Source organism: Canis lupus, chromosome 30, assembly GCF_011100685.1.
Source record: "Canis lupus familiaris isolate Mischka breed German Shepherd chromosome 30, alternate assembly UU_Cfam_GSD_1.0, whole genome shotgun sequence".
Lineage (NCBI taxonomy): Eukaryota > Metazoa > Chordata > Mammalia > Carnivora > Canidae > Canis > Canis lupus.
The window spans coordinates 8912061-8918312 of NC_049251.1; the positions used below are offsets into that span (position 1 = coordinate 8912061).

General features: G+C 45.5%; 1 long non-coding RNA gene across 1 annotated transcript; it reads left to right on the top strand.

Moving 5' to 3' along the window:
- The first annotated feature begins 231 nt into the window (after positions 1 to 231).
- Positions 232 to 1434, top strand: LOC111093345. The gene is made up of 2 exons (XR_005381526.1): positions 232 to 844; positions 988 to 1434. It is a non-coding gene; the product is annotated as an uncharacterized LOC111093345 (long non-coding RNA).
- The last annotated feature ends 4818 nt before the right edge of the window (positions 1435 to 6252 follow it).

Genomic DNA, 6252 nt, shown 5'->3' on the forward strand with positions numbered 1-6252 from the left:
GAAATTACTCTAAACCAGCAGGACAGTAGAACAAAGTAACAGAGAAAAGAAGAGCTGATTTCTGGTAGAAATGTAAAGTCAAAATCTATGTAGTTAATAGGGAAAATTAAGAGGGAATTCAATATGATGTTAACACCCAAAAAGAGAGTTTTGGCCTGTCCGGCAGCAAAAGTAACAGGGGAAAGACAGCCTTTTGTAATCTGCATGTCTCAGTGTTCAGGACAATATAGAATCTTCTGGAAAAGACATGAAGTTTGAACGGCATGATCACAAGTCATCCTCAGTCTGTGAGGATGCATAACATCTATCTCTGATTAGAAACAATTAGTAATTAGAACACTGCCTTCTCTTCCATTTCGAGCCAGTATTTGCTGGTAGGGGAGGAGCCCCAGGACTGTGGCTGGATAACCAGGGTGAGTTGTTAACGGAGTGGTCTTGACGGTCTAAACCGGGTCAGCTTTAGTGTCAGGCGCCGGCGATCTTTCCTGGCCTGAGCCTTCACGAGGTACAGTTAGAGGAGCTGTAGGCTTCCCGTCCCAGCAAAGGACTAGATGTTGCCACTCGTCAGTCTCGCGTCGGTCCACCAAGAACCGAGTAGGTCCGACGTACCCATGAGCCCCTTGGACCCGGCCCGCGGGAGTCCCTGCGGCCCGCGGTTTAGCGCTTCCCCCTCGCGCCGAGGAGTTCGTCTCCGCTCGGTGTCCGCCGGGAGGAGCCGGGGAGCGCGGCCGCCCCAGAGCTGCGGCGGGGCCGAGGGGCTGAGGGGGCTGAGGGGCTGAGGGGGCGCCCGGCCCCTGGGGCTCGTACCGCGTCTCCACTCCCTCCCCCGCCAGCGAGCGCTGAGGTGAGCCTCAAGGTAGCTCCCAGAGCGGGGGGAGGGGAGCGGGGAGGGAGACAGCGTCTCAAAGGCACTTCCAAAACGAAAATGATTTCTGTGGCACATGGTGCTACCGAGGGAGAGGTGATGACAGCCTCCTCCCATTTCAGGAACAGTTCCCAGAGTTGTCCGTGGGCGGACTCACATGACACATCCTCAAACCCGGTTCCGTTCTGCGCTCTGTTTGCTCCTCGTTCGCGGCTCGGGAACAAGGGCCCTCTCGGCCGTGGTAGCTGAGCGGGAGTCCCGCCCGGTGGCGCCGCTGGACATCCGGGCTGCCGGCCTTGTGGTGTGCTTGTGCCGCTGTTGATCCTGCCCAGCCGTGAGACCTCATCAAGCTAGCTCAGCCCGCGCAGGTGACCTGGAATCTCGAATGGTGGGAAGGCCCGTACGTCAGGGGAATGATTATGAAGAAGTCGCTGGCTCTTCACAGCGTTTGGATGTGAAAAAACACTTACGCACGTTGCTGGAGGAAGTAATGGCAACAATGCAAATTTGCCTGGAAACTCTTTTGAATCCAGTTTGCCTTTCTGTGAAATAAAATTTGGGTTGTGGCATTTTTTGATTGATGTCTCTATATGAGGAGGTTTTCTGGCTTTTTCGTGTTGCTGCTTTTCTGTTCTCACTGCTGTGAGAATCTTTGCCAACACACCACTGACATTTGAGGAAGAGAATAGAGACAGTTTGGCTTCTTGTAAAGTCTTCTGTTTCCTTGGTGATGTAAATAATTATGGAACATATAAAAAGTTTTTAGCAAATTGAGATTTGGTTTTGAAAAAGCAGGTTTAGTTACCTATGATAAGGGCTACAGGAAGAATCTCAGCAAGAAATTCTCTTTTCCTGTTTGACTCACTTCAAATTAGAAAATCTTCCCTGAAAGACAGGGCCTACGGAGACCCCCGTTCTCATGGCGATATCAAATGTGCACTTTCCGGGATTCAGGAAAACCACCCAGGTGTGGGGGTGGCTTCAGGCCCCAGCTCTGACAGGACAGTTTCCTGTCATCTTCAGCTTTACTGGGGGACTCCTGTCCCAAGGGCAGACCCAGGCCCAGGAACTCGAAAGGAGAGGCTGAATCACCCACAACTGAGTGAGGAATTACACAAATCTTGGTTGTGGAATCTTCACGGGGTAAGGTTCTGTTTTGCAGGAGAAAATAAGCACCTACTGCTCAGAGGTCTGACTTTAACAGCGCCCTCAGTAGCAAATTTTTCACCCTGGCTCTTGTAAACTTTCTTATATTCTTCAAGTCCCCAATTTCCCTTTTTCCTTCCTTCCTCACCGCTTCCTCTTTTAATCTTGGCGAACTGCCCTCCTCCCTCCACACCTCATGGGAAGAAATACAATCTCTGCTATTTATTATCTTAGTCAAGTTGTTAAAGTTACTTCACTCCTCGGTGACTTTTTCTGCACCTGGAAGAGAGGATAACAACAGAACCCACCTTATGAAGTCGCTGTGAGCATGATACACATTAACATATAAGATTTGTTTAGGCCAGTGCAATGGTGACTGCCTAGTAAATGGTAGCTCTTAATATTCCTGAGAAGACAGAGGCCAATGCTGCCCACCCCATCCAAGCTCCACTCCCTACAAAAAAAAGTGCTATTAGGATGCCTGGGTGGCCCGGTGGTTGAGCGGCTGCCTTTGGCTCAGGTCATGATCCTGGGGTCGAGATCAGGTCCCACATCCGGCTCCCTGCAGGGAACCTGCTTCTCCCTCTGCCTATGTCTCTGCCTCTGTGTGTGTGTCTCTCATGAATAAATAAATAAAATCTTAAAAGAAAAATGTTCTCACTCTCCGTCCTTACCTCAGAGTAAGGAAGAATGTGCCTTCCACCTGTGACTGGAGTCCGTTGTTTCCTATCTCCTCAAAGGGACTTGTTGAGTGAATTCTTTTCTCCCTCACATTTTATTTTATTTTTTAAAAGATTTTATTTATTTATTCATGAGAGACACAGAGACACAGGGACTTGATATGGGACTTGAGCCCAGGACCCTGGGATCACGACCTGAGCCAAGGGCAGATGCTCAACCACTGAGCCACCCAGGCACCCCTCTCCCTCACATCTTAAATGGATTCCTTTTTCCTTGCCTCAACTTTCTCTTTCTCAGACAGGCTCAGGTCTCTCCTACTTTGAAAAAGGGCTCCCTCTGACCCCACTCTCCTTAAGCTGCAGTCTCCTTTTTCCTCCTCCTTTCACTGACAAATCCGGTATGCCTCCATGTCTTCCTGACACATCCTCTTCTTCTTCCTCCACCATCTGGCTCCTTCTACACCCACTCTCACATGGCTATGTCGTTGGTCACTCATGTCCAGACTCAAGAGGACTACTCTTGATTTCCATCCTCTTGCTCCTTTGCAGTGGTCAGTATTGCTGACCATCATCTGCTCTGAGGAATTGTCTCTTCTCTTGGCCTGTGTACAAGTCTGTTGTGCTGCTGCTTTTCCTCCCCTGTGGCCTCACTGTCTGATGCCTTTTACACGTTCCATTTCTGTCTTTAGGCTCCTCAGCGTGGACTTGGGGAGAGGATCAATGTGCAACCTCTTGATCTGTCTCTATACTCTTACTCTTTGATCATGATCATAGTCTCATGCCTTACAATTATTTCTCTAAGTATAGCTCCTTCATCATTCTTGGTATTTTGTAGTCTCCTCGTGCATCATGCTTACTTTCACTGTGTTTTGGCCAGGCTGACCTTCTTTTAGTTTCTTGAAGTTACCGTGACCCCTTTGATGTAGGATTTTTGATATTGGTGGCATTTAACTTGTGCTCATCTTTATCCTTATTGTAATCTCTTTCTCTTTTTAATACTGAGATGTAATTCACATACCATAACATTCACTCTTTCAAAGTATACAATTCAGTGGATTTCAATGTATTCATACAGTTGTGCAATCATCATCAGTATTTCATCTCAGAACATTTTCATCACCTCAAAAGAAACTCTATGCCCATTAACAGGCACTCCCTCTCCTCTTTCCCTCTTGGCAATCACTAATCTGCTTTCTGTCTCTGTGCTATAGGCTTTTATACATACTATTCCTTTGCTTAGAACCTGTTCCCTCCCACCCCTAGTCAACTTCTTTCTTCAGGAATCAGTGCTAACTTCCTTGAGCAGGTCAATTCCTCCTGCTATATACATTTCATAGCAATATGTACCTCTTTGCAATATTTATTATAAATTGCAATTTTATATTTATTTAAATCATTCTTTGATTTATGTCGGTTACCTCAATAAGTCTCAAGAAGGCAAAAACTATATTTTTGGGGGGAGGGGAAGGAGAGACATTCAAAATGAATAAAATTCTGTATCTCCATTTATAGCACTGTTTTGCTCGAATGTAATAGCATATGGCTAAGACAAAAATCTTTATTTTTCTCCTCATACCAATTCCTCCTTCATACTTAGCCATTTAATAATGCTTCCTCATTCTCTAAGGTACACAGGATCAGTTTCTTGAAGATACTTGATTCCTTCTCTCTCTCTTTTTTTTTTTTTAATTTTTATTTATTTATGATAGTCACACAGAGAGAGAGAGAGGCAGAGACACAGGCAGAGGGAGAAGCAGGCTCCATGCACCAGGAGCCCGATGTGGGATTTGATCCCGGGTCTCCAGGATCGCGCCCTGGGCCAAAGGCAGGCGCTAAACCGCTGCGCCACCCAGGGATCCCCCTTCTCTCTCTTTTCTCCAACGTTCAAGACCCTTCAAATTCTCAAGTCCTCTGGATTCTTTTGTAGATCCTTCATGCTCAGTAAACAGTTACTGATTATGACTGAATTTTAGAAATATCTGTAGTGAAGGAAATGATTGCAGCCATGACATTAGAAGAGCCTTTAGAGACTTCCAAAGGGGTGTGAGAAAGAGGGAGAGAAAAGCAGGTAATGGAGGATGGCAGTGGATGGAGACTCAAGAGACACCTATACCATAGAAGACTGGAAAAGATGAGTAAAATAATGACAAGACCAAAAGGAGCTCCTGGCTAATGTATAATAATTCATTCATCATGTGCTGAGTGTTTATTACCTGCCCAGTACTTAGATTATGGTGACATAAAAATGAATCAGAGGTTGTCTCTTTCTTGAAGGAAGTTAGAGCCTAGTAGAAAAACACGTAAACAAAAACTTACACCAGGATGTAGTATTTTTTTTTAAAGATTATTTATTTATTTATTCATGAGACACACAGAGAGAGAGAGAGAGAGAGAGATTGAGAAAGAGGCAGAGACACAGGCAGAAGGAGAAGCAGGCTCCATGCAGGGAGCCTGATGGGGGACTTGGTGCCGGGTTCCCAGGATCACACCCTGGGCTGAAGGCAGCGCTAAACCGCTGAGCCACCTGGGCTGCCCTGTAGTCAGTATTATAATAGAAGTATTCACAAAATATTCTTTGAGCAAGAGTAGGTGGTGACTAAGATTCTCTCAGCACATGGATGGGTAAAGGTGGGTTTCACAGAATGACTGGGACTTTGGCAGCCTGAGATCAGGAGTGATGACCCAGGAAGACAGAACAACCCAAAGAAGCCTGGGCCCATATGGAACTGCAAATCATTTTGTTTAACTTTAGTGTAAAGGGTGGGAAAGGAATATACTGGAAATTCAGTCTGGGGCTCCCTTGTGAAGAGTCTCCAAGCAAGCTGAGGATCTGTCTTTATATTCTAGTTAATAGAGTCACCAAAGTTATTTTGTTGTTGCTGTTGTCTTTTAAAGTTTTTTTTTGGGGGGATCCCTGGGTGGCGCAGAGGTTTGGCTCCTGCCTTTGGCCCAGGGCGCGATCCTGGAGACCCGGGATCAAATCCCACATCGGGCTCCCGGTGCATGGAGCCTGCTTCTCCCTCTGCTTGTGTCTCTGCCTCTCTCTCTCTCTCTGTGACTATCATAAATAAATAAAAAAAGAATTAAAAAAAAAAGTTTTTTTTTTTATATAACTTCATTAGGTATAAAATAAATACATTATAATTTGTAGATTTCAAGTCTATGGTTCCAAAAATTTGATAAATGTATATATCCTTATAACTGCTACCCCAATCAAGATATAGAACATTTCCATCATTCCTGAAAATCCACCTGTGTTTTACAATTGATCCTACCTCTTCCGCAAGGCAACTGTTGATATGATTTTTCTATTTCTATCTGTTTTGGTTATTTATTGATGTGTAAAACATCCCCAAACCTAGTGACTTAAAACAATAAAAATCCTTTATTGGCTAACTGATGTTGCAACTTAGGGTTTTGTGGAATCAATTTGTCTCTGCTTTCTGTGACATCAGCTTAAGATAGTCTGAATGAGGCTGGAGAATCCACTTCCAAGATGACTCACTCACATGCTGGCAAGTTGGGATTGGCCCTTGGCTGGGAGTGCAGCTAGAACTGCCC